Source organism: Triticum aestivum, chromosome 2B (assembly GCF_018294505.1).
Source record: "Triticum aestivum cultivar Chinese Spring chromosome 2B, IWGSC CS RefSeq v2.1, whole genome shotgun sequence".
Classification (NCBI taxonomy): Eukaryota; Viridiplantae; Streptophyta; class Magnoliopsida; order Poales; family Poaceae; genus Triticum; species Triticum aestivum.
In genome coordinates, this window is record NC_057798.1 from 243,483,877 (window position 1) to 243,505,338 (window position 21,462).

At 44.9% G+C, this 21,462-nt stretch overlaps 1 protein-coding gene and 2 pseudogenes across 7 annotated transcripts in view; 1 reads left to right on the top strand and 2 right to left on the bottom strand.

Annotated features, from left to right (window-relative positions):
• Positions 1-210: 210 nt before the first annotated feature.
• LOC123041141 (cleavage stimulating factor 64-like) lies at positions 211-1,100 on the bottom strand (annotated as a pseudogene).
• Positions 1,101-7,575: 6,475 nt separating this feature from the next.
• On the top strand, positions 7,576-8,932 carry LOC123044572 (uncharacterized; annotated as a pseudogene).
• Positions 8,933-9,159: 227 nt separating this feature from the next.
• Positions 9,160-21,462, bottom strand: part of LOC123044571 (uncharacterized) — a 14,424-nt gene continuing 2,121 nt past the window's right edge. The window contains exons 1-5 of one of the 7 annotated variants that reach the window (XR_006420176.1): positions 21,144-21,456; positions 20,955-21,016; positions 20,597-20,871; positions 19,885-20,144; positions 18,500-19,280 (exon numbers count right to left, since the gene is read on the bottom strand). The gene's annotated coding sequence lies outside the window, so the exon portion shown is untranslated. Of the gene's footprint in view, positions 9,413-18,499; positions 19,281-19,411; positions 19,493-19,884; positions 20,872-20,954; positions 21,017-21,143; positions 21,457-21,462 lie in introns of those variants that run through there. The other 6 variants (XR_006420174.1, XR_006420173.1, XR_006420177.1 and 3 more) reach the window with 6 other exon arrangements.

Consider the following 21,462-nt stretch of genomic DNA (forward strand, 5'->3'; position numbering starts at 1 on the left):
GGTTATAGAAAATATATAGTAGCAATATTGTCATATGTAGTACTCCCTCTGTTCCAAATTACTTGTCACACGTATGGATGTATCTAGATGTATTTTAGTTCTAGATACATCCATTTCAGCGATGAGTAATTTGAAACGGAGGAAGTAGTAAATTGGTAACATCGTGAAAAACACAAGAAACAATTTGTGAAAAACAGCGCACTACAGAAAATTTTGCATTATCATATATATATAGGAGTACATCGTACTAGTACAAACTGTTTTGTTTCGCCAGATCTAAACATTAAGAATCAGTAGCAATCTACGTACATGTACATGGAAGCAAGGAAAGACTCCTCGTGATGGCGCACTTCCTGCGGCGGCATCGATCTCTCCCTTCTCAGACGCAGGCAACTCCAGCGGACATCGGCGTAGCCTTCCCGCCGTCTTCGAGCTTCATCAGTTTGGCGCCGTGATCGTCAGGCAGCGGACAGGCGCTCGCCCGCTTCTTCCTCTTTGCCTCGCCGGCAGCATCGTCCGCGGCAGCCATGTCGAGCAGGCGCTGCACCATCTCCATGGCGATGTCCAGCCCTGGGACGTACTCCGTGAGTACCTTGCAGTTCTCAGGGCCGCAGTTCTCGAACGTGTCCAAAGCTTCCCGCAGCTCGTGCCTGGACGCGCCAGCCAGGTGCCGCGTGACGGAGGACACGACGGCGAGGCACCCGCGGTCGTCGACGAGGGATGCGGCGTGGATGGCGTCCTCCATCCCGACGGGCTCGTGGTCTCCCCGGCGCCTCCGGCGCGCCGCGCCGGCCCTTTCGGCGAGGCCGACCCGCAGCTCGCGGTCGCGCAGCCGGTGGCCGTGCAGGTTGCGGCACGCGCTCTGCGCCGTGGCGTCGTCGGCGTACTCGACGAAGGCGTAGCCCTTGCGCTTCCCCTGGTGGCGTCGGCGGCGAGGTTGAAGGAGAGGACGGGTCCGATGAGCTCGCAGGCGTCGCGGACCTCCTTCTCCTCGGCGTTGAAGGGGATGTTGCCGACGTAGACGACGCGGCTGCAGCGGCAGTTGCCGGCGGCGGCGGCGATGCTGTCCATGATTTGGCAGCTTGAGTCGATCGAGGCGGCCAAATGCGGTCGAGACGGGCTGGATCAAGGCTTTGGCGAAATATATGGAGTCGAATCATCATCGTTCAAGACTCGGATTCGGTGTCATTTTCTTTTCGAAGCGCGTCTCGCGTCGTAAGTCGGTTCAGGGGTGAGTGGTTAGGGACGCGTCGTAACGTAAGTCGGTGTCCTTGAGACACCCAGGCCTCGCTTGGATTGAGTGTAATGTAATACAGGTGTATCAATTCTTTTTTTATGATAATACGTGTTTCATTCATATCATAAAGAATAAAGTACAAGTCACGTAAAGACCGACATGACAAAACTGAAAAGATAGCAGAACATCTTTGAGCTTGACACCAACGTCTGTCACCTGCCTCCGGCACCACCGCAGCAGCCACCGAAGAAAAGAATGACGAATCACCTCCTCACCCGAGCTCGACGCGGCTCCATCGCTGATATGCAGCTTTACGGACCTCCAAGGTGGCTCACCAAAAGTGAAACCCTTACCGTTGAACGAATCAGACCGGGGCAACACCCCGGGCACACCATCGAACTCCAGATCTGGCAGCCCACCACGACTAAAACGCCGAAGGAGGAAACCATATCTGCCATCCACCAACCACGAGCCCAGCACATGCTCCGTCTTCTAGATGTCGTCGATGCAGACCACAATCTACATCCGCTCCTGAACTACCTCCCAAGCTCCGCGCCGACGCTGGAGCAAACACCGTCGCAACGGCGGAGCCCGAGGACACAGGTCCATCACGAGGATGCCGCCGCCGCCACGCCATCCTTGCTTGAACAGACTGGTTTCCAAATCCATCTCCAACCATAGGACCGATGGCCTCATTAGGGAAGGATCCGAAGAATCTTTATTCAGCGTTGTCATCGTCGCCACCGAAGCAAAGACGATGAACAACCTAAAAACCTAGACTACGAGAGAGTAATAACGATCCACACGCGTGGATCCGGCGACCCCCCTCACCACCGACGACCGAGGTCGCCGGCGGAAGGAAGCCGCTGGAGAGCGGCGTTGGAAGATCGGCCACCCCCTGGCGGCGGCTAGGGTTCCAACCGCCAGGGACGAGAGGAAAATAGAGACAAGAGGAAAACGATCTATTGTAACGCGTTACAGGTGTATCAATTCTGCAAGTGTATCTTAGGAGATTAACATATCATTTTTATGAAGAACAATAGTTGTAAAAAAATTGAATAATATCTTACCAAGTAAATGGTGATTCTTACCATCTGGACATATCATACAATGTAATAAGGGGTGTTTCCGTCCCAAATTATGGAAGTCAAAACACAGAAGACCCATGAAGTGAAAAACAACCCCCGACACGCAAATAGAGCAGCAAGGAATCTATTCGTGAATTAAAAATTAAATAAATAATAGGTAGAAAATTAGAACGGCGCAGCAAAGCGCGCGCATGCTTCTAGTGTAAGTCAGTGTCCTCGAGAGACTAATTGAAAGGACCCCAATATCTGGCGTCCATGGCCTGAAGGACCCCATCAAATAATATTTTTTAAATAGACGCAAGCGCTCATATACACGTGTAAACACTCATCCGTATGAACGCACACACGCACACCCTACCCCTATGAGCACCTTTGAAAGACTGAGCCGACATATTATCTTAAAATTTACGAAGTCATCGTAGGCACCTCGTCGTTGACGTTAACGTCTCCTCCCACTGAATGCGCATCACCGAAAAAAAAATCCTGAAATAAATTCAGGAATAAGTGCGAGCACCAGAAATTGAACCCTAGTGGGTTGTGGATACTACGGTCTCTCTAACCATCCACCCATAGGTTGGTTTGCGGCCCCATCAAACAATTCGTTCACTGGGGGTAACTAGTAATAATGTACGTGCAATGCACGTTTATATTAGGTAGAATATTAGTTGCATGTTATATTAGGTAAGATATATCTGTTGCACATTGATATTTGGTAAGATATCAATTACTTTTTCGCAGGAATGGTAGGGTATTAATTACATGGCAGGTTCCAAGGAATAGCGGTGAGTCAAAACGTGTTTATAACCAATGGCAGTGATGGGTAACTAGAGCAGTAAACGTGTTTGGTGCTCAACATTGGAGCGATTTGAACCGCTAGATAACATGATTTGATGGTCGGGATGATTTGGATCTGCGCATTTGGGTCTTTTTATATTGGTATAGATATACATGAAGTTTTGCAGTTCTTTTACTTTTTCTTTGAGAAACCTCTTCACGCTTTATTCAACCGAAAATGTTGAGAGGAATGGTCACAATGCCATGTGGCGAAACTAATCACATATGTCTACCAAAACTCAGGGAAAAGAGAAAACTTTGCTAAACTATCTGCCTCGCAATCACTTCCTGGATCACCGCAGCATTAACACCACGTGAGTTGGTCTCTATATTCTTGATGACTGTCAAAGAGTCTGAAGCAACAAGTATCTGATCCTAAAGTTGTACAATTCATGCATAGCTCCCGGTCATCGTTTGAATCATTCGCTAGGTGGCAGGCCCGGAAGATCCCCGATTGACCAAAAAAGGCAAATGACATGAACCCTAAAAAACATTTTCTTATAAAAACACATAGAAAATCTAAAAAAATGAAAAATGGCATGCTATGAATTTATGAAAAATGTCATTCTCTAATATCAGGAAAACAATTAATGTTAAAAAATATAGTTAAACTTATCATGGTCTGAAAATTTGAGTTGCCATGTGAACACAGAAGAAGATGAAAAATGCCATGGTAAAAAAAAATGCCATCTCTTAGTAAACAAAAAATGCCATCTAAAAATAACAAACTACCATCTCTTAATAATAAAAATTTCATCTCTTAATATAAGAATGCCCTCTGTTAATAATAAAAAAGGCCATATCTTAATATAAAAATGCCATCTCTTGGTAATAAAAAATGCCATCTCATAATATAAAAATGCCATCTCTTAATAATAAGAAAAATGCCATCTCTTAATATGAAAATGCCATCTCTTGGTAATAAAAAATGCCATCTCTTAATATAAAAATGCCATCTCTTACTAAAAAATGGCATCTCTTAAATAAATAAAACTGTCATCTCTTAATAAAAATGTCATCTATTATTATAAATAAAAAATATCATGTGATATAGTTTAAAGAATTATAAACTACCATGTTGATTTTTCTTAGAGAAAATGCCTCCGGTGAAAAAAAGAAAAGAAAAAGGGTAGAGTGGGATTCTAACCCAGGTATAGCAAATGGAGGGTCGCACTGCTAGCCAATGCGTTGGCTCTAGTGTTTTGAAAACTAGTTCGCTGGTCCTTTTTTCTTATACCGGGCTGGTTTGGAAATCCGATGTGGCTTTGATCCTGCGTCAGGATTCGTGCAAACGAATCAGACGGGAGATAGGGTGTCCGCGGGAACAATCAACCTGATTGACGTTCGCTAAATAAGATTTCCGTTTGGAAAAGTGTCAAGAAGAGAAGACTTGTGTTGTGACTTTGAAAACAAAAACTAGTTCTCCAAAAAGCATTTTTCAGCACCAAAATTGTTTTTCACACATGATTGTTCTTCTTTTCTCCATGAAAATTTACATGTAGACATAGGGCACATATCCTTTCCAGAATTTTTGAACATGAAACCTCATTATTTGTTTCACCTGAAAATAGGGATGTTAGTTTTGCCCATGGGTATGAGTACCCATGGGCACACTATCCGGAAATAGCGAAAATGGATGAGACATTGTACCTATGAGCAATGGGTATTCATACCTACAAAACATATGGACATGGCATGGGTATAAAATTATGTTGATACTTAGAAATAATTAATAAATAAAAATAACTCCTTTAACACGAGGGTGGAGAAATTTACAATTTATACATATTGCAAAACCCACTGTGCTTAAAATAGGAAAATGATGCCAACACATGACCCGGATATTTACAGAGTGAACCCGTCATAATAAACTTTCAATGTGGACACTCAAACTGAAGCGTTACCCTATATTTCCTAGCTGATCATATAGACTTGTGTGCGTTACAATGATACATGCAGAGAGTCTTAATCTCTCTTTTTTTGTAAAAAATCGAATATAATATAAGAAAATGGCACATGATATTCAAGTAAAAAGAAACCAAAACAATAGACTAGAAATTTGTGTCTCCTCGGCTGCCCGAATAGATTTCGTTTCTGATCTGCACTCTCCTTGGTACCTCATGATCTAATAGCATACATGTTGAGATACTCTTGTATTTTTAGAGTATGTTTTTGGTGTTCTCCTTATCGGAAAGGTATTTCATTGTGAACAATCCATCTACCCTTTCTAGTTCTACGCGTGTGTTTGATTCAGCTTCAGCTACCAACTTTTCAGTCTAAAAGCTAGAATCTGAACCAAAGGAGATGTCCAGCAAACCAACTTCTTGAGAATCTAGAAAATCTTGTAGTGCATTTTGTGAGCCGGTCTACTTCCAATTTTTTGAGCTTCTCAATCAACCACTTTATTCTTTTCCTAGAAGTGGAACGGTATTTACCCACCTTGCCACTAATAAGTCAAAAAACTTTTTAATCTATTCCTTGAGCGAGCGAGCGAACAAAGAGAGTGCCTCCCTCCTGAGCAAACGACAAAAGTAACTTGGCCTCCTTTGCGAGCGCGACAACTAGGGTTCCTAGCCGCCGCCAATACTGTCGGCCCTCTACCGCGCCGCCCCTAGCCATAGAAGCCTCCACTACCGCAATGCTGGTACAAGAGCCCAACAGCCGCTCCCGCCAAGTAGTGCCGCCACCTGGAGCTACGCTGGTGACCATTCCATAGACAGATAGCCACCACGCCTTCCTTCTCCCTCCTTCCCTCACCCTCCATCCTTCCTCTTGCATCCTATATTTGTTACTATCCTATTTTTTCCAATGGCCACGAGCTTACACTTGATAGCGTAGAATCCCTTAGCCCACATGGCATAGCTCACACCTGGCTAGTGATTCAATAGTCTTTCACGTTTCCCATCAGATTATCAGAATAACAATAATAGTTAAATTGCTATATTTCATCATTTACTTTCTGAAATGGACGTTGAATTGCTTACCAATGTATAAATGATTTTTTTAGGTCAGTTAGCATATAAACAATATTTCAGCCCCCGGGTCATTACAAAAAATTCATATAAAATCTACAGGTTTACGTTTGTCTCAAACGAACAACTTTTAGCTTTTCCACAATTCTTAGTTCACAACATCTTTCTTAGCTCGCATATGCTTTTTTGAAACCCACAACTTAGCGCAAATGAAAAAAAGGTCTGAACTGTTCACGAACAATAGATTTTCGGAAAAACTAACACCCATATGTATGGGCGTTTGCATATTGCCCACACGCCTCCATCACCACTCATTTTGCCGCGTATGAACAGATGACATCAGCAGATTTTTTTTGTTTTCGGCTTAAAAATGTTTTATCTCCTAATTAAAAAAGCGAATTAAAAATCCGCTTTCACCATTAAATCCGTCTCGACGAGATCTTCAAAACTAAACCTCATGTTGATATGTTTCGATGATTTTTTTTGCCCAAAAGTTGCCATGATGTTTAAACTGTAGTTGCCATAGTGCTTAAACTAAAGTTGTCATGTGGCAATTTTAGTTTGTAGATCATGGTAATTTTAGTTGTGATGTCAATTCCAGTACTTTGACCATAAAAATATATTTTTTATGAACCATGGCAATTTTAAGTGCATGTATCATGGCAATTTTAATTTATGGTGCATGGCAAGTCTAGTTTCTTAATTCCCCATGTTATAATATGTCAAAAATTACTTTTAAATGTAGAAAAAAAATAGCTGAAACATATCATGGCAACTTCAGTGTAAACATCATGACAATTCATGTACAATAGACACGGCAACTTTTAACCAAATAAAAAATTCGTCGAAATATATTGATATGAGATCTAGTTTCAAAGATCTCATCGCGAGGGATTTAATGGTGAAAACGGATTTTCAATCGAATTTTTCATTTAAGAGATAATACATTTTAAAAACAAGAACTCAAAAAGATTTTCGCATGCATGCATGCGGTGACACGGTGTAGTCTGTGTTATAGGGCGTGTGGGCAGGTTTAGCTCCCACCACACGTGTGGGCGCTTTGGGAGCAATTTCGCTCCTCTCACACTTTCGTTTTTATGCTGAGAACTACAGGCAAATAGATGGATCAGGCCCGCTTAAAATTCCAGCAGCCCATATACACGTAGTGGCCTCCTCTTGAAGGGAAAAAAAAGGAAAGAAAGATGTATACGAGTTTCAAAAAAAAAAAGGTGTATACGATGACCTCCAAAGAAAAAAACAAATGATGCATTGTGTTTTCCTCTCTTTTATTTTTTGCGGGCTATTGCGTACGCGTAGCTCGTTGCAAAAAAAAAAACTACGCGTAGCTATTCGCAAAAAAAAACTACACATAGCTTAGCTTCTACGCGACGTATTCTGTACAAGTACGGGGTAGAGCCGCGTACGTACATACGCATCTCTACCGGCCGCTGCAGCCGTTCTCGTCTCCTTCGATCTCGCGAAAGCAAACCCTAGCGCTCTTGCGAAAAGCTCCTCGATCCATCGCCATGGCGCCATCGGCTTCCGACGTCCTGCGCCTCGACGGCAACGGGAACCCAAGGACGCTCCGCCTCTTGGCGTCGCTCGTGGAGGCCGAGTCCCGCCGCTTCGCCGCCGCCGCCTCCGAGCCCGCCGAGAACGACCTCGTCCGGGCGTTCCGCGGCGGCACGACCCCGGCAGTCCCCATCGCCGAGTTCCTCGAGCGCCTCCAGCGCTGCAACTACTTATTCGATGGCGGCGTCTACGTCCTCGCGGCGGCGTACCTCGCGCATTGCGCAGCCCCGCCGCTCTCGAGGCTGGGATCGTCGTCGAGCCGGCCACCGCGCACCGCCTGGTTTCCGTGGCGGTCCTGCTCGGTGCCAAGTTCAGCAGCCCGAGGTACTTCGAGAGGCGGGTGGAGTCGTTCCAGATATGCTCGGGCGAGTCCATCCGGTCCACCGAGCTGTGCCCGCTCGAGTTGCTGTTCCTACGCGCCCTCGACTACCGCGTCTTCATCGGCGACGAAGAATTCCGGCGCTTCTTCAGGATCCTGGAACGCCGGCCAGCTCCAGCGCGCAGCGTGGCTTGTGCAGCGAAGAAGAGGAAGGCCGAGGAGGAGGTGGAACCACGCCGCGTGCGAGCTTGCCAGCTAGCCGCCCGCTACGGCATCTCAGGATTCAACCAGAGCTAAGTTCTCAATTCTCTCTCTCTCACTATTGCATCCTCGAATTGTTTCTTGCATTGCATTTGAATCATGCCAGTCAGGAACTCACCACGCTTTCCTTGTTTGGTACTCCTACTTACTGTCGTTTCTGTGTTTTCAATGGAGGTTGTTTCCGGTGGAAAGGAGTCAGAGGACGAGAAGCTAGAGCTCACAGCAGACGCTGGAGATCAAATGTTGGCCTAAATGTCAAGTCTGTCAGATTAGTACGACAAGTGTTAGTTGACTCGAGTCCACTGTTGTCGTCTATGTCTAGTCTTGGCTAAGAAGTACTCCCTCTGTCCCAAAATATAAGAACGTTTTTTTATGCTAGTCCCAAAATATAAGAACGTTTTTGACACTATGATAGTATAAAAAACGTTCTTATATTTTGGGACAGAGGGAGTAACGTGCTACAGTCAGTTAGTCACTCCCTCCTTCACAAAATAAATGTTGCCGATTTAGTATTAAATTCAGACACTTATTTTGGGACGGAGGGAGAGTCCTTGTGTAAGATTCTTTTTATATATATCAATAAAGACTATTCGATGTTTTGCAGGATGGCTCATAGCATCGTGCAATTCATGTGTCCAGAAATTATTTAGCCCAAATCAGAGTTAGTGTTCTCGTCTAGCAATTCTGTTACGATCAGCTATTCATTAGTACTGTAAGATCATCAAGGTTTCAATTTCAAAGATCAATAAAGAGTATAGTTTTTGCTGGATTTGATATCTTCGAAATATGCAGATCGATCACTGACCTGCATGGACAATATACAGTATTTCCCTGTGTTCTTCTTTCATAACATAATAAGTCTTGAAGGAAACGAAAGGATTGTTCTCAGTCTCATGTCTAGGGCCAAACGACATACATGTTCTGAGCAGGAAACAATAATATATACTTATAACCCTGATGCACAATCGATTCACAATAATGCATCTTACACGCACACCTGCATTGACAACTGCTGTGATTGCCATGAGAATGTGGCCACATAAATAACCCAACACTTCATACAACAAGATCATACCAATCTTCTGGATTCGAATGGCTGCTCTGGCTAGTGACTATGACTCCACTGAATCTGACACGAAAAGAAGACAACAAATCAGAGAACTGACAAGAATTCTCCACTAAAAAATGAACATGTGCAAACATGAACTGATTATAGGTATACACATGACCAGATATAAGAGCACTTGGTAAAACTTATGAGAAAGACTGTCAGGCCCAGTTCATAGCCTTCCCCTGTTCCTGCGTGCCAGATGTCACTGTAGCCGTAGATTTCTCATCGTGTGGCTCTAATGCGAAGATAACGGTTCGATCAAGTGGGCAGCTCTCCTCCGTCGATCTGCTATCCAAGGGCGGGCCATGTTTCAGACACAGCTGTAGCTGATCCGACAAGCGCATGTGCTCTGTCTCTGCTTTCTTTCACTTTTCTCTTTTGTAATGGCTATAAAGCCAACCACCCTGCTCGGGAGAGGGCATGATTCTGTGATTTGGGTGTAAACCCTAGCCGCCTGTGGCGTGCTGTACCAACTTTCCCAAAACTCTCAACAAGAACCCTAGCAATTTGCTCTGTTCTTCTGCTAAATTTCCTGGTTTGTGCGCTAAATTGCTTAGATCGTAGCTCTGATCCTGACAATTGGTATCAGTGGCCAGTCTTTCCTCGGAGGCGTCTTCGATTTGAGCAGTGTTGGGGTTGGTTGCGGCCGTAAAATCCCTCTACACTCTTGAATCGGGCGGCGGAGTAGTTCGGAGGCGGCCGGAGTGGCAGAATTCGGATACAGTCGGAATTGCAGCCTGGTTGCCGGGGAAAATTTCTCTGGTGGTAAAACCCCAGCTCCTGCGAACTGACCGTGTATCGGCGGAGGCGGGCGCAGGCGACGGCGTAGGCGGCGGCGACGAGAATTCCCTCCCTCCCACTGGTGCTACTCGCTGAGGCTGTCAAGATGACGGGTCAAGCTGATTCGGTCACGACGGCTGAATTACAGCTAGAATCACTAGAGTTGGACATCAAGACGCTGCAGCGTGACCGAGAGGAAGATCGCAAAGAGTTTCAGCAATTCCAGGCGACTGTGAACAGAAATTTCGCCACGATGCAGAAATTTTTTGAGAAGATCCAAGACAATTTTAGGCGCTTGCTGTCAGATCCGGAGCCAATTACTTGTAACGCCCCGGATACAACTTTCCATATTCGTAACTCCAACTCTTGCCTTTTCCGGAGATGCGATATGATTTTTCCTTCGTGGTTGGGTTTTTGTCCTTTGTTTTGCTTTTGTTCATGTCTTGCATCTCATCTCATAGCATCATGCGCATTGCATCTGCATGTTTTCATAAAACTTGCATCCGCTCGTAGTTGCCGCGTCCCCCTTGCTTTTGTTGACCGTTCCGAGACCAACCTTGTTTTCTTTCATTTTCCCTCTTGCCTAAAGCGGAGTCTCTTTGCACAGCGCATCGACCCCTCGCCCGTGTCCGAAACTTCTCCGAACCCGAACCGCTCGGTCATGACCAACGGGTCCGGATCATCCCCCAACATCTACAAAACATCTCCGTTTTCTTATTTAGACTCCCTATCTATTTATTTCTCGACCGTCCGATTAAAATCGGAGGGACCAAATACCCCTATCCAAAATTCACTTGTGTTATATAAAGACTAACCCTAAAACCTAGGGACCTTGTCCCATCCACCCGTCGCCGCCGCCGCCGCCACTCCACCAAATTCCCCTCGGGATCCTCCTCCTCCTCGTTTTCCTCCACCCACCAACCAAAGCTCCCCACTGCTCCTCCCCGATTTGCTAGCTTCGATCCCGAGCTCCTCTGCCCGTCTCCCCTCGATCCATCCACCCAACCACACCGCAGCAGCCGCCACCCCCTCTCTTCCCGAGGCCCGAGCAGGAGCGCTCGGCCTCGTCTTCTCGCGCGGCCAGCCGCCTCGACGGCAACCTCCAGGACCACCACCGCGCCCTGCTTCTTCTTCCTGCTCGAGGAGATGCCCCTCGCCTCGAGCACCAACGCTCCAAGGCCGTCTTCTGCAGTTGCGTCATCGGAGCTCCCCACCACCAGCAGGCAGCCGCACCTCTCCTCCGTCCCCTCCTTCCCTTCGCTTTCTCTCTCTCCCTCTCATCTCCCTGCTTCCTCTCTCTCGCAGGGACTAGCAGGAGCGCCATGGCCGCCCGATGCTCAAGCCACCACCGGGAACCGCCCCTCCGTCGCCGCGTTCCTCTGCCCTGCGCCGTGGATCCGCGCCAAGTCCCGCCGCGTCGAGCTCTGCTTCCCCCGCGCGCGCTCCCTCCTGTTCGTTCAGATCGAGCAGCAGCAAGTCGTCCGTTGCGTTGACCGCGTCCCCTCCACCTCCTCGTTCGATCTAGCCAGGAGCGCCAGCCTCCAGCGCTCTCCAAATCGGGCCCGAGCCAAGGCCCAGCTCGCCTCGCGTCCCTGCAGGCCTCCCTCACCACCGAACCAGGCCTTGGCCCAGGGTGAGCAGACCCCGCCCCCTCTCCCGTGCACTTTGGCCCAGCCAGTTTCGGCCCGTGTAGTTTTTTCCCTTGCTGCGAATTTATCCGTTTATCCCGTGATTTAACAGTTTGCAGAAACCCCTTGCACTTCATGCATATAATAACTCATGATCTGTGCATCATATGTAAAAACTTCATATATGTAAAATGCTTAGTTTTTCATATAGTTTCATAATGTGCAACTTTCATCCCTGTTAAAAATATTTAAAATTGCTGTTTGCATTAATTTGCATAAATGCCATGTTAAAATGATTTATTTCATAACTAAATAACTGTAGCTCGGTTTTAAATAAACTTTATATGTATTTGGGGTGGGAAAATGCCTAGTTTAACGTGGTCCACTTTATTTTCCTGTTTAACAACCTTAAAATATGTTTTAGGGCAGAACAGTACCAAATACATAATTTGCATATGAGGATTTTCCCGGAATTGTTGTTTGTTGTTCCGGCCTCATTTAAATTTGCCTAGGTAGGTAGTTTAATTATGCTTCACCTCTTGCCATGTTTAACAACATTTAACATTGCTTTGTAGCTTAAACGAGATTAAACTAAATATGTCAATGTGGTGTTTTGTCAATATGCAACTCGTTGCATATTGAGCTCCACTTAACTTGTAGTGTGGTTTGTTGCATTTTGTCATGCCATGCCTCATTAAACCGGACATGCATCATACTTGTTTGTGCATCATGCCATGTTTATGCTTGGTTGTTTACCATGTTGTTTGTTTCTTTCCGGTGGTGCTTCTTAGTTCCGGTAATGTTGCGATTGTGAGGATTCGTTCGACTACTCCCGTTCGTCTTCTTCATGGACTCGTTCTTCTCCGTAGCGGGATTTCAGGCAAGATGACCGCTACCCTGGATCTCACTACTATCATTGCTATGCTAGTTGCTTCGTTCTATCACTATGTTGCGCTTCCTATAACTTGTTCTATCAAGCCTCCCATATTGCCATGAACCTCTAACCTTTGACACCCTTCCTAGCAAACTGTTGTTTGGCCATGTTACCGCTTTTGCTCAGCCCCTCTTATAGCGTTGCTAGTTGCAGGTGAAGTTGAAGATTGCTCCATGGTGGACAGGGTTATGTTGGGATATCACAATATCTCTTATATTATTAATGCATCTATATATTTGGTAAAGGGTGGAAGGCTCGGCCTTATGCCTGGTGTTTTGTTCCACTCTTGCCGCCCTAATTTCCGTCATATCGGTGTTATGTTCCCGGATTTTGCGTTCCTAACGCGGTCGGGTGATTTATGGGACCCCCCTGACAGTTCGCTTTGAATAAAACTTGTCCAGCAAGGCCCAACCTTGGTTTTACCATTTGCCTCACCACCACCTATACCCTTCCCTTGGGTCGGCCAACCCAAGGGTCATCTTTATTTTAGCCCCCCCCGGGCCAGTGCTTCTCTAAGTGCTGGTCTGAACCGGGCAGACTGCGGGGCCCCCTCGGGGTAACTCGAGGTTTGGTTTTACTCGTAGGCTGACCTATCCGGTGTTGCCCTGAGAACGAGATATGTGCAGCTCCTATCGGGATTGTCGGCGCATCGGGCGGCTTTGCTGGTCTTGTTTTACCATTGTCGAAATGTCTTGTAAACCGGGATTCCGAGACTGATCGGGTCTTCCTGGGAGAAGGAATATCCTTCGTTGATCGCGAGAGCTTATCATGGGCTAAGTTGGGACACCCCTGCAGGGTTATAAACTTTCGAGAGCCGTGCCCGCGGTTATGTGGCAGATGGGAATTTGTTAATGTCCGGTTGTAGATAACTTGACACCAGATCCGAATTAAAATGCATCAACCGCGTGTGTAGCCGTGATGGTCTCTTTTCGGCGGAGTCCGGGAAGTGAACACGGTTTTTGGGTTATGTTTGACGTAAGTAGGAGTTCAGGATCACCTCTTGATCATTGCTAGCTTCACGACCGTTCCGCTTGCTCTCTTCTCGCTCTCATTTGCGTATGTTAGCCACCATATCATGCTTAGCCGCTGCTGCAACCTCACCACTTTACCCCTTCCTTACCCATTAAGCTTTGCTAGTCTTGATACCCATGGTAACGGGATTGCTGAGTCCTCGTGGCTCACAGATTACTACAACGACAGTTGCAGGTACAGGTTGTGCGATGAACTTGACGCGAGAGCGATGTTTGCTTGTTTGGAGTTCTTCTTCTACTTCTTCTTCGATCAGGGGATAGGTTCCAGGTCGGCAGCCTGGGCTAGCAGGGTGGATGTCGTTTGAGTTTCTGTTTGTGTTTCATCTAGTCGGATGTTGATCTTATGTATGTTGTATTGATGTATTCGTGTGGCATTGTATGCCTTATGTATGTATCCCCATCTATTATGTAATGTTGATGTAATGATATCCACCTTGCAAAAGCGTTTCAATATGCGGGTCTATCCTTGGTGGGACCTTCGAGTTCCTCTTGGATAGGGTCGCATATTGGGCGTGACATTACTGGAGAAGAGAGGAGGGTCAAGGTAGTGTTCAAATCAAGGACAACAACAACCAGTCGCCTCAGATAGCTCCTGGACGACCCAAGCAACTCCAAGCTCCAACTCCTCCATCAGTAACAATGCCAGAGAAAGCACCTCCTGCGGCAGTGGGAAATGCAACACTGCGAGATCACACTGGAAAAAAACTTAATTTGGATGGGACTCTGAAGTTGCCTTACAGACATCCAAATTTTGGTCAGGGTAAGGAAACAACACCAAACAATATAATCCAAATGGAAGAAAAACAAGAGGAGGAGGTTATGGATCAGCAGTATAGAAGAGGACCTCATTTCCCTGTTGAGGCACGAAGAAATGTGTTGACAGTAAAGCCAGCGAAGTTAAACATCTCTGAATTTGAAGGTCAGGACCCTGAATCTTGGATTCAGAATTTGGAGCAGTATTTTGCTGCAGCTAGGACTCCTATTGAGCACAGAACTGAGCTGGCAGTTTCTTACCTTAAAGGACCTGCTGTACAATGGTGGAGAGGAACAGGATTTGCTCCTAGCAATGTTCCTTGGCACAAGTTTTTCTCTTTCATCTCTGACAGATTTTCTCTGGAGTCTGTCTGTGATATTGTCAGCTCCTTCCATGCAGCTCAGCAAACTACTACAGTTACTGCATATGTAGAGCAGTTTGAGCAGCTAATGAACATAATGAGAAGAGAAAATCCTGGAATCCCTGATGATTATTATGTGTCCAGCTTTGTGGCAGGGCTTAACCCATATATTAAGAGTCATGTGGAGTGCTTCAAACCTAAGGATATGCAGACTGCAGTGTGGTATGCTAGGAGGATGGAGAAAGCCCAAGCCCCAGCTACTGTAGTGCAACTTAAACCTTATGTTCCTCAACCTAGAAGACAAGTAGTGTTTGACCAGCCCAAAACCCCTATTAACACTGTCACCCCAAACAGAAACACTATTATCCAGCAGGCAAAACAAAACCAAGTGTGTTATAAGTGCAGAGAGCCTTGGGTGCCGGGTCATAGACAGGTCTGCAAAATGAGCCAGAGAGCTCAGATCCAAGCACTGCAAGTTGAGGAAGCAGAAAATCCTGAAACAATCTATGTTACAGATTTTGATGACCCTGAACTGGAAGCACTGGAGCAACCACCTGGAGAAGCAGTATTGAAGGTGTCAATGCATGCTGCGATGGGAATAGGAGCAACCAAGAATACCTTTATATTGTCTGTCAAGATAGGCAATGTAGTGGCCACAGCACTGGTGGACAGTGGTAGTACTTCTACCTTCATCTCTCCTGAAGTAGCAAGTAGATTACCTGTCAGTACAAGCCCTACACCCAGGATAAAGGTAGTGGTTGCTAGTGGGGGAGTACTATGGACTGAATTTCAAGCAAAGGACTGCCCTTATGAAATTCAAGGCAATCTCTTTACTGACAGTTTCAGAGTGCTCAAACTGAAAGGATATGACATGATTTTGGGAGTTGATTGGCTCAGGAAGTATAGTCCAATACAAATGGACTTTATTAAAATGGAAATGAAAATTTCTGACAGTTCTGGACAGTTTATTACATTTGTGGATGAAACTGTCGACCCCTGTTGCTGAAGCCTAGGACAACACTGAAAAACTATTGGAACAAGCTATTTGTGGGTTTTTCTTGTTCACAACCTCTGGTGCTGAATTTGCAGCTGCTAATTCAGAAATTCCTAATGAATTGCAGCCACTGTTGGACCAATATGACCAGCTGTTTCAGGAGCCAACTGAATTGCCTCCTAGCAGGCCCTGTGATCACAGAATCCCACTAGTGGAAGGAGCAAAAGTAGTTAACCAGAGGCCCTACAGAATTCCTCACCACCAGAAAGAGATTTTGGAGAAAATTATTAAGGAGCTACTGAAGAATGGTATAATCAGACCTAGCACAAGCCCATTTTCCTCCCCTGTGCTACTGGTCAAGAAAAAGGATGGATCTTGGAGGTTATGCACTGATTATAGGAAACTGAATGCTATAACTATCAAGAATAAATATCCTATTCCTGTCACTGAGGACCTTTTGGATCAACTGAAGGGAGCAAAGATCTTTTCCAAAATTGACCTAAGAAATGGATATCACCAAATTAGAATGGCAGAAGAGGATATTCCAAAAACTGCATTCACTACTCACATGGGATTGTTTGAGTTTTTAGTTATGTCCTTTGGACTAACTAATGGTCCTCCCTCCTTCCAAGCACTAATGAATTTACTGTTTGGCCATCTCAAATTTGTGGTAGTTTTCTTTGATGATATACTGGTGTTCAGTTTTTCATTAAAGGAACACAAGGACCATTTGAAGCAGGTGTTTGATATTTTAAAAGCAAACAAGCTATATGCAAAAATGAAAAAATGCTCTTTTGGTCAGCAAGAGATTGAGTACTTAGGTCATGTGATTAACTCTGAGGGAGTTTCTACTGACCCATCTAAGATACAGTCCATTAGAGAGTGGCCAACTCCTACTACTGTCACTGAACTAAGGAGTTTTTTGGGGCTAAGTGGATATTACAGAAGGTTTATCCAGGGATATGGAGTAATTTGAAGACCCTTGTTTGACTGCTTGAAGAAGGATGGTTTTTCTTGGAAGAAAGAGCAGTAAGAAGCATTTGTGACCTTGAAAAACAAGCTTACTAGCACACCTGTGTTAGCACTGCCTGATTTCTCCAAACCTTTTATTTTGGAAACTGATGCTTGTGGATATGGACTGGGAGCTGTGTTGATGCAAGAGGGAAAGCCTATTTCTTACTTCAGCAAGAGCATTGGCCCCAAAGCAGCTGCAATGAGCACTTATGACAAGGAAGCCTTGGCCATAATTGAAGCAGTTAAGAAATGGAAACATTATTTCTTAGCAACATCCTTAGTGATCAGAACTGATCAGGAAAGCCTGAAATATATTCAGAAACAGAAAATTACAGAAGGAATTCAACTTGAATTCAACATAAGTTGCTGCTGAAGTTGCTAGGATATAATTTTACAATTGAGTACAAGAAAGGCAAAGAGAATAGGGTGGCTGATGCATTATCTAGAGTGAAACATGTGATCCATGCTCTAACTGCAACTGCCACTTCTCCTACTTGGGTCAAGCAGGTCACAGCAAGTTACCATTTGGATAATAAGATCAAGGAGCTCATTGCTGAATGTACTATGGACAAATCTGGTACCTCTGCTTACTCCTTCAAAAATGGCATATTGAGATTTCATAACAAGATTGTAGTGGGATCTGCTACTACTCTGAGACAAGAAATCCTCCAAACATTTCATAGCTCAGAGTTGGGTGGCCATTCTGGGGAGAGGGCTACGTACCAGAGAGTGAAGTTAATTTTTCACCGGCAGGGTTTAAAACAAGATGTAGTGCAGTTCGTAAAGCAATGCCCTGTTTGTCAGTTGAACAAAGCTGAGCACACTCCTTATCCTGGATTATTGGAACCACTTCCTGTGCCTGATTTTGCTTGGGCCCATGTGAGCATGGATTTTGTGGAAGGGCTGCCTAAGTCTGAACACAAGAATTTGATTCTAGTAGTGGTTGACAGATTCACCAAGTACTCCCACTTCATTGCTATGAAACATCCAATTACAGTACAATCTGTTGCAAGAGCATTTGCTGATAATGTGTTCAGGTTGCATGGAATGCCCCTAGTAATTGTCACTGACAGAGACAAAATTTTTACTAGTCATCTTTGGCAACAACTGTTCAAGTCCTTGAAAATCAAGTTGCATTTGAGCACCAGTTACCACCCTCAAACTGATGGTCAAACGGAAAGGGTCAACCAGTGTTTGGAGAATTACTTAAGATGCATGTGTTTCCAACAAACCAGGAAGTGGCATGGGTGGCTATCCCTAGCTGAGTGGTGGTACAACACCTCCTTCCACACATCACTTAAGATGACACCCTTTCAGGCCCTATATGGTTTTCCTCCCCCCATGATTGCTGAATCTGCCTTGCCTGATGCAATTTGTGAGGACAATGAGGATCTATTGCATAACAGAGAAGTGGCACTGGAGGTGATCAAGCACAATCTGATAAAAGCTCAATCTAGAATGAAGTTCTTTGCAGATAAAAAGAGGAAAGAAAGAGAATTTGTAGTGGGTGACATGGTCTATTTGAAGCTGCAACCCTACAGACATAATTCTCTCAGCCTGCATAGGCACATGAAGCTGCATTCTAAGTTCTATGGCCCTTTCAGAGTAATGGAAAGAATTGGAAATCATGCTTATAAATTACTCTTGCCTGAGGGTTGTCAGCTGCATGACACATTTCATGTCAGCCAGCTTAAAAAGCACATAGGACCAACAGTTGTCCCTTCCCCTATACTACCACTAGTTGGTCCTGATGGAATCATCAAGGTGGAGCCTGAAGCTGTGCTGGAAAGAACCCTGGTTCCAAGGAAGCAAGGAAACATCAGTATTCCTGTCGTTCGGTGGCTAGTCAAATGGACCAACATGCCTGTGGAAGAAGCTACTTGGGAAGACTCTGCATTCATTCAGAAGGTTTTTCCGTCTTTTAGAGCTTGAGGACAAGCTCCGTTTCAATTGGGGGGTATTGTCAGGCCCAATTCATAGCCTTCCCCTGTTCCTGCGTGCCAGATGTCACTGTAGCCGTAGATTTCTCATCGTGTGGCTCTAATGCGAAGATAACGGTTCAATCAAGTGGGCAGCTCTCCTCCGTCGATCTGCTATCCAAGGGCGGGCCATGTTTCAGACACAGCTGTAGCTGATCCGACAAGCGCATGTGCTCTGTCTCTGCTTTCTTTCACTTTTCTCTTTTGTAATGGCTATAAAGCCAACCACCCTGCTCGGGAGAGGGCATGATTCTGTGATTTGGGTGTAAACCCTAGCCGCCTGTGGCGTGCTGTACCAACTTTTCCAAAACTCTCAACAAGAACCCTAGCAATTTGCTCTGTTCTTCTGCTAAATTTCCTGGTTTGTGCGCTAAATTGCTTAGATCGTAGCTCTGATCCTGACAAAGACACCTGTCAAATTTTACATGAATAACAGATTAACAGGACTACACTGCAGATATATATTAATCTCAACTGAAACTGAGAAATGCATAGGCACTGGAATCATGTGTTTATCATCGTAACCCCCGCCGCAAACACACCTGTGTAATTGCTCTAATTGATGTTGAGGCCTAAATATCTTTGAAGCACAAGTTCTTGCCAGTTCACCACTTTGATTGGTTCTGATGAGATTCAGAGTAATGATTCAAACTCTAAGTTGCAGCCATACCAGTTAATTTGATTTCTTCAAAATAATGAAAAATTACAGATGAGACGATGACCAAAAAAGGGACTTCGATGACCTTATATCTATCAAGAAAAGTGGACAAGATAAGTCATGCTTGACTGGATTTTAACTTGTATTCTTTCTCTATTAGATTAACCATAAAACACTCCTGCATAATCAGGGCCGGTCCTGAGATTTCGGGGGCCCGGGGCGAACTAAAAATTGGGGGGCCCTAATATACAAGCCATTATTATTATTATTATTATTATTAGTATTATTATTAGTAGTAGTAGTAGTAACAATTAAATCCAAAATCTGTATGTGTATCCAAAAAAATATACATAATACCTTAAAATTTTCTTCTAACATTCCTCGATGCAAAGTCACTTATGATGGGGTCGATGTCAATCTCATCCAATAATTTCTTCTCGATGCATAATATGGCCAAACCATTTAACCTCTCTTGAGTCATGGTTGACCTCAAATAATTCTTCAATAATTTCAACTTTGAAAAGCTTCTCTCGGCCGATGCGACCGTCACAGGCACAATAAATAAGATGCGATAGGCAATGGATATATTGGGGTAACAATCAACTTCTCTGACATGCCTGAAAATCTCCATAGCAGACATTGCGCCATCTGGCAAAGTGAATCTCATAATCTTCAATTCAGAAATAAGATCGTATACCTCAACATCAGATGAACCATTAAGAGAGAAAGTTTCTGCAAATTTTGTGCAACATTCTTCAAGTTCATTGTCACTTAATGACGTGAGAGTGCCCGAGCTCAATAAAAATCCGAATATATCTTTAAAGACCATGAGTTCTTTAAATCTATGATAATGAGCATACGAAAAATGTCTTCCTGTTTCATCTACATGGTATTCCATTTTTTCCTCTCTGATAGGCCCTTTCTCAACTAAGATATCTCTTGCTTTATTATCAAGATTATCCCAGCTTTTTGGATCATAAATATCGGCAGTATAAACTGGTTGTTCATCAACACTAGCAGATTGGGCATGTGCATCCGACGAATTACTTACATTCTCGGAGCCACTTACATTGTCATCGCCGATGTTGGAGTTGATATTTTCTTCTTGCTGATTAGAGTCCGAGTTTTCATTTGTTTGTTGCTCTTCCACAATGGCAACAATCGCCAACGCATCAGCTGGGTCCGGCGGAGTAATACAGGCACCAATATCACTTGGCATGAAAAAATTGCGAATACCTCCGCGCTGTGACTTTATAAGTTTATTCTCTTTCTCCTTTTTTTTTCCTTTTGTGGCTACCCGATGGATAGTTCCTCTTGCTGGGCGCCATGAGAACAAACACAATGCTGAAAAAATAATATTGAATCAATTGTTGAACGGTGCTAGCTGTAAACCAAAGTCCAAAGAATTTTTTGTATGAATAATATACCTCAATACCTAATGTCCAGAATCCTGACGATCAAACTTCAGTAGTCTGTACCTGTCTAGAGTCTGCAGATTGCCGAGAGGAGAGCAATTGAGAAAAGACCAAAGGAGGGTGAAGCAGGCCCTGGGGTGAAGATGGAGGCCCCAGAACTGAAAACAACGACCAACATAATCAAATTAGAAAGGAAATTACCAGGGGACGGCGAGGTCGGAGTGCGTCTGTGCGTGCACGGCGTCGGCGGCCAGCAGGTAGGGGCGTAGGGCTGGGACCTGGGAACTCTTCGTGATGGAAGAAAGGCGTCGAACGTAACAGGAAGGGAATCACGTCCAGGCGCTGATTGCTCTCTAATTTGCTATCTTTCTTTTTTTCCAGAGGATCTCTCGCTGTTTCATGGGAACGATCTCGCGATCGCTGGCCGCTGGGATCGGACATCGTTGTTGCCGATTGGGCCTCGTTTCTTTCTCTTTTTTTGCCGATCGGGCCTCCTACTTCTGGCGCCCTCCTACTACAT